Here is an 11,861-nt window from a genome sequence, read left to right as displayed (position 1 = left end):
AAAATTACTTCAAAAACGTAAGTCAGTAGGGGTATAGTAATTCATTCTATTGATCTAACATAATATATTTAATTTACTTCCATTTTTGAACTTTTATATCAAGATAAATATTTTGTCATTCTTTCATATTATTTTTACTTGAATTCTTGTCTAAATTTATCTTTAGAATTGATGCCGAGAAATGGAATTACCAGGTCAAATGGCATTAATAACTAATTTGTTCTGCAAATTATCTTGGCAGAAAAATTTTAACAATTTTTGCTTCCACAATCAATGCACAGGAGAGCCCATCTCACTACACCTTTTTCTAACATTATCACTGTAGTTTCTCTTGCAGACATTTACTTTCTTGCTCACCATCTCTATAGCCAAAATCCTTAGAACTGTTTTTCATCTTAACCATTACAGTCTTATATTGGGCTTAGTTCCATTATAAAGTTGTGGGTTAATAAGAGCCCAGTAATTAACTGGAGATGTTAGTAAAAGTAAACAAAAATATTCTGAATTTTGTGCATGACCTTATATGCACAAACCATTGTTTCAACCATATTTCTTTTCCCTAAATGCTACAAACTGTTAGCTCAAAGACCCTTATCCATATTTCCCAAACAACTGTGTTTTGTCTATAAACTCTTAAAATTATAGAGCTGCAGTGACTCCAACTCTCTATTTTTTACTGATCTTCTCAGCTTCATTAAATACATGTACGAAAGAAACCTTTCCCTATTAATTCTTCCAAGTTTAAAACTTCCCTAATACTAACTTCTGCATTATGCCCAGTTTGCCTTATTTTTCTTCTTTCATTGTCAAAATGAAATATGTCTTGAAATCTCTTCAAATCATTCACTCTTTTATTCATCCAAGAAATAGATATTCATTGTGTTGAGTGCTGGAAAGGTACTGCAGTCCTGGCTTTCTGGTGTGTTCCTAATGCTTACAATTCCTGAGGGAAATCCCAGGGGCCAGTAATGTGTAATTGGTAATGTTTTATTGCTCCAGTTAACTTTAGGTTTGGTTTTTCATTACTCATCATCTTTCACAAAGTGTAAGTAAGCCCTAAGAAAAATTTACACCCCTTCTTATACTCTAGTCTAAAACCACATTATTAATGTCATCTTTACATATTTCATATTGAATATAAATATTTGACAATAGCTACTATACCTTCCCTCCATTTGTTTTCAATTGGACATTAACCAATGATTATATTTCTTTGACAAACTTACTCCCTATTAAATTTATAATAGATGTTCACTATAGCAATGCTCACATAGTTACAGAGCACTATACATTATGTTTTGTAGTAATGTATCCTAATACCAAAACAAGGTATCGTCCTTGAATTAGTCAATATTTTCAATACACACAAGTTAGCTATATCTTGTGAGGGCTTGCATTGGCTATAAAAGGATGCTCAAAAAATATAGAAGTAGCATGATGAAAGAAAACCTGGGACCCTCTAGTGTTCCTAGAGTTGAAGACCTGAGGAAAGATTATTTGGTCTGAGGGGCTGGTCTCTGAGCACACAACTAGGTATTCTCAGATATTCATGAAGTCTCCGCAGTTTTAGCTTTATTTCTGGAGCTAAGGTGAGCCTCTAGAGAGAGTGTAGAATCTTAAGATGAGTCTCTGAACCACAGGTGCATCTGGAACCTTGGCAGATCCCTAATATTTTAAGTTAACAGTAATGAAAGGGCAAGGTCTGCAGAAACTGAAGGGCTATAATTGGAGGTTCACAGTGTTCAATCCTAGTGTGACTCATGGAGAGGAAGAAGAGGCCTGTGTTCTGGAAAAGATCAGGTTTTAGATGTGAATAATGTTGCAGTGCTGCTGACCTGGGGAGAGGTTGGTGGGGCAGAGAAAAATTAAGAAGGTCAGTTTTGGCAAAGGGAGTTGGACCAGACCTGAACGTGCAGATGAGATCCCAGATGAAGGCAGGTTTGAGGAGCCATAGAAGCAAAGAAAGGTCTATAGAAGAGTGTTTTTAGGTTCCACTTTTGACTTCTGTCCTAGCCTTCCATATGTTTACTGTATACTAGATTTTATGTGTGATGGAACTAGCCACCTCTGTGTTTTTTATTTTCCCATCCATTTTCCTTGAACCTGTTAAAAGGATCCTGTACCTCTTTCTTCTGGCAGCACTACTGCTAAATTCCTGAAGAGTTAGGCCATGTAGTATGTCTTACCCCACTGGGGCTTGTGATTATATCTTATTATGCAGGATGCTATAGGAAATGGGGATAAAATGTCATAAGACAACATCCCTCAAAGTACTAAAATATAGTCAATTAGATGAACCATTGGCATGTATAATGCTAGTACAAAGTAGTATGTAAAATATTCAATGAGAGCAAAACATTTTAATTATCTAGAAAAAAAACCACTAATTATTCTTTAGCTGTAGTAACAAGCAACTACCAGATCTGGTGTGAAACAATTCTAACTGACCAATGACAACCTCACATCAGTAATAACACTTCTGGATGCCTAGCATTTTGTGATAGATCCATACTTCTGGGAGTCAGCTAATGTGCAACATCTACACCAAAATAACGAACTCTCCACAGTTAAAGGTCGACACATCCCTAACAGGTCTTGCTTCTGTATGGCCATCAATCTCACTTGTCCAAACCCTGTAGAAGATCAGCAGTTTGCTTTATTCAAAGACATTGCATCCTGCAAGCACCATTTTCCCTCACTGAGTAAGCAACAATTAATCTTTCTGTTTTAGATTTTGATTGGTGACTTCTTCTTTTGAATTAATTGATTAAACCCAATTTGGTCAGACATGTTTCTCCTGGAGTCACAAATTATCAGGAAATGAGCAGCCCAGGGAAGACAATTCTCCAAGTTTAAACTGACCAATCCTGAAATCCTGACTTTAACAATGTCTTTACCAAGCCGGGTGTTGTCATGAGAAATAATTATGCCAGTTTTTAGGATGTAGATGATATCAGGGATAAAAAGTTTTCCTTGTAAAAACAAGTTAGTTGACAATTTTGGCAAGAGGTCTATAAATGCTAAGGCATGCTATTTCTAACTTATGGATGTCAAAATCTAAATGGGAAACCTATGAAATGTTTACCTGAGCTTGTGAGCGGAAATAAAGAGGACGTGATGAACTTCCACTTCTCACCACTGCCTCCCATTAATTAGGCTCGTCATGGCCAGGTCTCTTATATTGTTTCCATTATAACCAGAGAGGAAAGAGCCAAAAGCCTTAAAGAAAGTGGGTTTAGGAATTCGTGGAGGAGCGGAGAGGTGCGGAGCCTCTGCTGGGATCCACGTCTGCTGAGCAGCTCCAGGAACATGACTGCAGCGGTGACTGCGGGGAAGTGACACGGGCACCGGCCGTCCCTGGGAAAGCCGGGGTCCCCGGAGTTACAGCTCCCGGAGCTCTGGCGGCTGCTCCACCGGCTAAAGAGATCCCGGAGGTCCTAGTGGACCCACGCAGCCAGCAGCGCTATGTGTGGGGCCGCTTTTTGGGCAAGGGCGGCTTTGCCAAGTGCTTCGCGATCTCAGACGCGGACAACAAGGTTGTGTTCGCGGGCAAGATTGTGCCTAAGTCGCTACTGCTCATGCCGCTCCAGAAGGAGATGTCCATGGGAATATCCATTCACCGCAGCCTTGCCCAGCAGCACGTCGTAGGATTCCATGGTTTTTTCGAGGACAACGACTTTGTGTTCGTGGTGTTGGAGCTCTGCCGCCGGAGGTCTCTCCTGGAGCTGCACAAGAGGAGGAAAGCCCTAACTGAGCCTGAGGCCCGACACTATGTTGTCTGCGGCAAATTGTGCTTGGCTGCCAGTACCTGCACTGAAACCGAGTTATTCACCGAGACCTCAAGCTGGGCAACTTTTTCCTGAATGAGTATCTGGAGGTGAAAATAGGGGATTTGGGACTGGCAACCAAAGTCGAATATGACGTCCCAGCCCGTCTCCCCATCACCTGCCTCACGATTCCACCGAGGTTTTCCATCGCTCCCAGCAGCCTGAACCCCAGCAACAGAAAGCCCCTCACGGTCCTCAAGAAACACTTGGAGAACTCCCTGCCTGAGCGTCCCCGGGAAAAAGAAGAACCAGCAGTTTGAGAGACGCGTGAGGTGGTCGACTTCCACCTCAGTGATATGCTGCAGCAGCTGCACAGCGTCAATGCCTCCAAGCCCTCGGAGGGAAGGCTGGTCAGGCAAGAGGAGGCTGAGGATTCTGCCTGCATCTCCATCTTCTGGGTTAGCAAGTGGGTGGACTATTCAGACAAGTACGGCCCTGGGTATCAGCTGTGTGGTAATAGCCTGGAGGTGTTCTTCAATGATTGTAACAGCCTGCAGTACATAAAGTGTGATGGCACCGAGTCCTACCTCACCGTGAGTTCCCATCCCCATTCCATGATGAAGAAGATCACACTCCTTAAATATTTCCGCAATTACTTGAGCGAGCACTTGCTGAAGGCAGGTGCCAACATCACGCCGCGCGAAGGCGATGAGCTCGCCCGGCTGCCCTACCTGCGGACCTGGTTCCACACCCGCAGCGCCATCATCCTGCACCTCAGCAACGGCAGCATGCAGATCAACTTCTTCCAGGATCACACCAAGCTCACCTTGTGCCCACTGATGGCAGCCGTCACCTACATCGACGAGAACCGGAACTTCCGCACCTAACCGCCTGAGTCTCCCGGAGGAGTAAGGCAGCTGCAAGGAGCTGGCCAGCCAGCTCCGCTACGCCCGCACCATGGTGGACAAGCTGCTGAGCTCGTGCTCTGGCAGCAACCGCTTCAAGGCCTCCTAATAGCCGCCCACCCCTCCGGACTGATGCCCTCCTGACTCCTACCTGCACCTGGGGCCCACATTGGTTGGCTCCCGCAGTGCCATGTCTGCAGTGTGCCCGCGAGCCCCGGGGGCTGGGCAGACCTGCATCATCCTTGAGGGTGGGGGTTGCTGTGTAAGTTATTTTTTGTACATGTTCAGGTGTGAGTTCTACAGCTTTGTCCCTTTCCCCTCAACCCCACCATATGAATTGCACAGAATATTTTTCTATTGAGTTCGGGACTGTCCTTTCCTTGGCTTTATATACATTAAACAGATGTGAATCTTCTAAAAAAAAATGGGCGGGGGGGGGCGTTTAGTTTTTTTTTTTATAATCTAGGCATCTTAGAAGGATAAAATATTTTTAGAGACAAAGAGGGGAGTTAAAAGATCTAAATTGTTTGTAATTACGTTAGCCACTGGAAAGTATAGTCTGGCAGTCTTTTCAGTATAGAAATAACCTATTATTTGCCTCAGGGAGATGTGGAAAGTGAAGGTATACAGCCATGGCTTGACAGACATCACTGCTCACTGGATACAGCAGGCCTAATGCAGGTTACATCTCGTGTTTAACTTTTTCTTTTTTTTCTAGTGGAAAAGTCCTCCAGCTCCTAGACTAGATTTTATGAGGAGATGCATGCAAACAGAGAAGTAAATCAGCTGAGAAGAATAATCATATGCAGCTCCCACCTTTGGGTGACTGATAATGAGCAATGTAGAAAACTAAGCATCTATAATTCTTCAGAAAGGGGGGATTTGGAAGGGTGATTATATCGTGAGGCAGGTAAAAAAAATATTCTGTAATGAGGAAGGAAGCTGGAAATCTTGGACTAAAACTGAGAAAAAAGTGATAATCTATGTTAGGTCACTAGGACCTATCTCCATATTCCTTGGCTAATATTGAAAGGAACTCTTTTTTAAAATATTTATTTATTTATTTTTTTGAGACAGGGTCTCATTCTGTCGCCCACGCTAGAGTGCAGGGCCGTGATCTTGGCTCACTGCAGTCTCGACCTCAACCTTCTGGGCTCAAGAGATTCTCCCAACTCAGCCCCTTGAGTAGCCGGGACTACAGGTGCACATCACCACCCCTAGCTACTTTTTGTTTGAATTTTTTTGTAGAGATGGGATTTCACCATGTTGCCCAGGCTGGTCTCAAACTCCTGAGCTCAAATGATCCTCCCATCTCAGCCTCCCAAAGTGTTGGGATTACATGCATGGGCCCACTAGAGTGGGCTGCAAATACACAAGCCTTGTTTAAAAAAATCAAAGAGTTCTTCTAAAGTCATGAGCAACACTGTTAAGGAGTCCACCCTTGTTTTAGTACAACTGAGGATTAAAGTAAGAGATGAGGCCAGTATTATTTTTGCTCTAAAATAACAGACAAGATCATGTTTCTTTTATGAGGGTTGTTTTTTGTTTATCAGGTAATCTCCAGAAGAGTAAACTGTCTTTATTCCAAAATTATATAACCCCTGCCTAGTCAATGTTGCCTTAGCATATAGGAATATCAAAGAAATCCCAAGTATCTTTCAAACACTTACTGTTTGATTAAATTTATCCAGGAGAGAGGTACCTTTCATCAGCAGAATTATCAGCCAACCTCTCTCTTTTGTTAAACTGCCAACTATTGCATGACCTGTATTTTGATTCATAATTACACAGGCAAAGACCATGGATTTTTGCATTATCTATTTTGCTACAAAAAGACATAGAAAGGGCCAAAGATCCATGAAGGCCAAATAAAGGATTAAAACTATTAGAACTAGGGTATGAGTTATTTAAATAGTTATTCCTAACGTATTTTCTGCTAGTCAAGAAAAACTAACAGTATATTTAGCAAAAATAAAAATACAATATAAAGACCATAATTAAAATAAACAAGAAAAAAGAGAAATGTAAAAATTCAGACAAACTAGAACTTGCTAAAAATAAACCCAAAAAGTAAAATATAAAAAATTAAACAAAAAAATGTTCAAATGGTTGAAATATACTTAGGACATTCAACAAAGGTTTTAAAAGTTTAAAAGATACAACAATATAATTAGATAAAATAATGCAAAACGGATTTAGTCAAAGACTTGAAGGAGAAAAACAGACTAAAAAGTAAAAGTTAAATGTACAATGACAATATTCTAAGAATTAATAACATGCCTTGGTAGCAATGTCTTTATAACAGAAAGCCAGTGCACACAGCACAAAATGCTTTACCTATGTATTTGCACGAAAAGCCTTAATTTTTTTATTTTTAATCAATATTTCATATATTTAGAAACTGAAAATCACCCAATATATGGGTAAAATTTTACCGAGTTAAAATACTCATCACATTTATAATAGTAAATATCAGAAACATTTAGCTATAACAAAAGTTTAAATATTATAGAGCTTCAGTGGTCAGCTACTACTATCCTGGGTCCCATACACTATTGTTAACTCAAGGGTTTCTCTCCTGCAGTTCTCTCTGTATCTTGAAACACCAAATTACTGTTATTAGTATAAAACATACTTTAATATTTTTTCACATCTCAAAATATACTTCATCCAGTAAATCACTTATAACCAGAATGTTTACAAACCCTAAAAATCAGTAAGGATAAGAGAGCTAACCAAAAAGAAAAGCTGGCAATTGACACATTTTAAAAGATACTACATCTGGTCCAATTGGCCAATAAACATATGATCTCATTGGCCATCAGGAAAATGCAAATAACAACATATCACAATTGATAAAATGAAATGAAAATGCAACTAAGTTTTAGCAAAAATAGCAACTGAAATGCTTATAAAGTGCTTCAATAAAAAATATTTAGAATACTTTGGCCATAGTTTCTTAATACATGTCTTTTCTATGACCTAGCAATTTGATTCCCAGGTATAAGCCCCATGGAAATTCATACATAAGTCACCAAAATCCATGTACTAGAAAATATATGACTAGTAACTAAGAAATTATTAATAGCACATAGTGGCACTATACATAATCATCCAAAATTGTGAACTTTTCAAATTCCCTTCAACACTATAATGGATAAATAAATTATAGTACATATATCCAGACAATAGAAAATTAAATAGCAGTTAGGATGAAAAACCTATAACTACTCGTAACAAAATGAATAATTCTCTTAGAAAATAATACACAGCAAAGGAAACCAGAAAGAAAAGATTGCCTAACCCTCTAGTGTTGGACTGTAGTATAGGGGTTGCCCTTTTCGGGGTAATTTTTGAGTGCATGGAGCACTGGGGGCTTCTGGGAATGTAGTAATGCTCTTTTCTTTGATCTTCAGGCTGTTGAGTTTCTGAAAATTCATCAAGAGCTATATTTAAAATATGTGCACTTTTAAAAGTATGTATGCTTAAATTAAAAGTGAAAAAAAAAAACACTTGACCCCACAGTGCCCTCTAACTACCACATGTGCATCTGACCTTTTATAATAAGCCTTCTTAAATGAGTGTTCTGTACTTGCTCCATTTACTGTATCCACTTTCTCACACTGTTTTCTTTGTAGATCCCATGTCAATAGGCCCTTTGTGCTGGCTTTTCAACAGTGAGAGTTTTCAAGGCTGCCTGAACCAATGGTTAGCTTTCAGCCTTCAACTTAATCAACCTCCCAGCAGCACTTGACATATTGATCTTTTCCTTATTCTCGGAAAAATTTTCCCCTTAGCTTTGTGACACTACATTATCCCCACTGGCCACTCCTTTGTAGTATCTTTTTCTCAATATAACATAAAATCAGGCAAATAGCATAACTAGAATTCAGAAAATACTACAAACTTCAAATTCACTGTAAGTACAAAAAAAACTGCCGATTTTCAGCAGAGCCATCTCTCAAATTTTGTATAAAGGTGGGGCTGGGGGTGGATGCTGGAAACACTGCTGAGGAAGATGGAATGAGAGAAGAAAGGACCTACGACTGACTTAAAATCACCCCCAGAGAGGAAACGTCCACTGTAAGTGTGAAAATACTGGAAAGTATTTCTGGTAAATCAGTGCACTGGCTGCAGAAAAGGGATATAATAGTGTGTGGGATGCGTGGTGACTGAATTGAGAGGCAATGCTTTCAAAGAACAAGAGTACAATAAAGGGAGAGGCATCCTTTGGAGAATGGAAGGAGAAGGGGAAAAGAAGCAAAAGGGAAAATATTGTGATCCTGCTAGAAAAAAAAATAAAATAAAATCCAGGGCATTTAGTCTCTTCTCACACTAACCAAATAAACAAACTAAACAAGGGCAATAATTAAAGACGTGCAGTCTACGGCCATTCCACCCTGAACGCCCGCCCGATCTCGTCTGATCTCGTAAAGATGTGCATTTGCCAACACTGACCTAAGAAGATGCTCTTGATACAGGAAACTTGTAACTCAACCTGCTGGCATTCTGTCCACAAATTGCATAAATGTAAACAGTCTTCATCTACACAGTTACTACAAAAGAAAAACAGAGTGAGAAGCAGACATTTTACCTGATGAAAATTATCTCTCAAGAAACCAACCACAAAGCAGAAGAGTCTAACACAATATTTCAAACTAAATTAAATAGTCTCAGACAAGCAATTGTGGATATATATAACAAGAATAAGAAGTTCATATATTAAGGAGGAAATGAAATGAAAGTTGATTGAATTCCAAGAAGGAGCAGGAGGAAGCAGATAAGGGAATGAGAGGGGATGAGGAACAGGGAGCGGGAGAGGGAAGACAAAATTTCATCAGCAGTGATGACTAAATTATTAGGAACCCAAGGGAGAATATGCTTGAACAAAAACTTAATAAGGGACATTGGAGAAAGGTAGGAAATTACCAAGAGAGTGAAAATGAGATATAATAAGAAATAAAAGGGTGAGAAGGAAAGTAGCTAAATAAGTAGAAAGCAGGCTAATAGCAAAAAGTCACATAATATGAAGTCTCTGACAACAAAAAACAATAACAAAGCAAAACTAGTATGGAATTTTTTAATATAAACATTCCTGGACACAAAATAAAGACTCTTTTTTTTTTTTTTTGAGACCGAGTTTTGCTCTGTCGCCCAGCCTGGAATGCAGTGGCGCGATCTCTGCTCGCTGCAAGCTCCACCTCCCGGGTTCACGCCATTCTCCTGCCTCAGCCTCCCAAGTAGCTGGGGCTACGGCACCTGCCACCACACCCGGATAATTTTTTTGTATTGTTAGTAAAGATGTGGTTTCACCGCGTTAGCCAGGATGGTCTCAATCTCCTGACCTCATGATCCGCCTGCCTCAGCCCTCCCAAAGTGCTGGGATTACAGGCGTGAGCCACCGCGCCTGGCCGAGACTCTTTTTAAATATGGAAGACACCTAATAGGTTCCTGAGCACTTTTCTTGAAATGTCTGTGGAAAAATAAAGTTGGAAGGAATAAGTCACAGCAAATGACATTTGGCAAAATCGTTAACACCTACTGGAGAGAGAAGCAAAGACCATCTTACCCTATTTACTACTGCTAAGCTTTGGTATCTGTTTTCTCACACACTAGCATCACTTCTAGAATTAATCTACTTTGGCATTATTTATAAATTCCCAGGATGTGTGTGTGTGCGTGTGTGTGTGCGTGTATACCCATCCAGGACCTCCATTTCTCTCCCTTGGTCTTGACATCAAATGACATCAAGGGGACTCCTTTACTTTAAGTTTCCCTGAATGAGTAATGAACTTTTGAATTTCTTGCCCTCACTGGCCTTGGTGAGCTGTGTTTTGACATGGGATACCCTCAAAGGGGAGAGAACTGGCAAGGTTAGACTTTAGCAATGGCCAGCCCCAAGAAGTATGTTAATAAATCTGTAAGACTGTAATGATTTAAAAAATCCTTACCAGGCAAATCCTTTTGACTTATAGGCAAAAAGATCAGTAATTTAAAAGGACAAGATAATCAGATTTCTTTAAAGCAACATAAAAAGCAAAACAACAATATAGCAGCATTTTCATGGAAAAAAAAGTGAATCAAATATTTTACATTCAGCAAAACTACTATTTAGGTATCAAGGCTGTGAAAAAAATGATTTTAAACATTCAAGAACCCAGGTTGTACAGTGCTCACAGTTCTTTTTGAAGAATCTATCAGAGCTTTAAAACCAAGAGATGACTGGGGGGGAATCATCAGCAAAAGACATCATGATGAGCACTTATTTATTGAAGTGTAGAACTAAGATTATGGCTAAAGTGGGGAAGAAGGTGGAATAATGGTGAACGAGTGTTATGTATTTTGATAAAGTAAAAATAATGCACTAAAATAATGGAAAAAAGCAAAAGAGGAACATGGAATAAGCTCACTGATTTTTATACAGGCAGTAGGCAGGAGTCAGAAGATACTATTAAAAATCAACAAACCTAATAGTAAATGTTTAGATAAGAAACCAAGATACGGAAAACATTAGAAAGTAATAAGTAAAAAGTAACCACTAGAAGAAAATACAAACTATTCTAAATACCAAATTTAATTTAAAATGTAAAAGAACAAAGTAAACCCAACTAATGCAGGAGAAAAAATAAATATAATATAATACATACAATAATTATACAATTATAATTATATAAAGTTATAAGAAATATAAAATGGGTTATATCAGTCATTTCAATAAATGTGAACTGGCTTAACTCAATTATTAAAAGAAAACTTTGAGTTTTGCTAACAAAGAAATACTAAGCTATAATTCTGGACATAAGATATCTAAAAAAATAGGAAAGCTCAAGGATATATCAGTCAAATGCAAACAACAAGAAAGCAGGATTTGTGATCCTGTTAGGCAAAGTCAAGTCAAATAAACAAACAAAAAATTAAGTATGAGAAAGACACTTTTTATCATAAAAACCACAATTCCTAATAGAAGTAACAACTATGACTATCTACACACCAAATAATATTTTACATTGCTACCTTTACAGAGGAGAAACTACAGGAAATTAAAGGAGATGAAAAAAGATGAAAGAAGAAACAGATAGAAAGACAGTAATAAGAGAAGACCTGAATATCATTTACAGTATGACAGACTGAGTGTTTAAAAAAATAAGGATATAGAGGACCTAAATAACATAATCAATAAGATAAGGTA

At 38.8% G+C, this 11,861-nt stretch overlaps 1 pseudogene; it reads left to right on the top strand.

The window, feature by feature from the left end:
* Positions 1 to 3,309: 3,309 nt before the first annotated feature.
* On the top strand, positions 3,310 to 4,781 carry LOC100970770 (serine/threonine-protein kinase PLK1-like; annotated as a pseudogene).
* Positions 4,782 to 11,861: the final 7,080 nt, after the last annotated feature.

The sequence above is a fragment of the Pan paniscus genome, chromosome 7 (assembly GCF_029289425.2).
Source record: "Pan paniscus chromosome 7, NHGRI_mPanPan1-v2.0_pri, whole genome shotgun sequence".
In the NCBI taxonomy this organism is placed as follows: domain Eukaryota; kingdom Metazoa; phylum Chordata; class Mammalia; order Primates; family Hominidae; genus Pan; species Pan paniscus.
The sequence above is the reverse complement of the archived record's forward strand: the minus strand, read 5'-3'. Positions and strand labels throughout refer to the sequence as shown.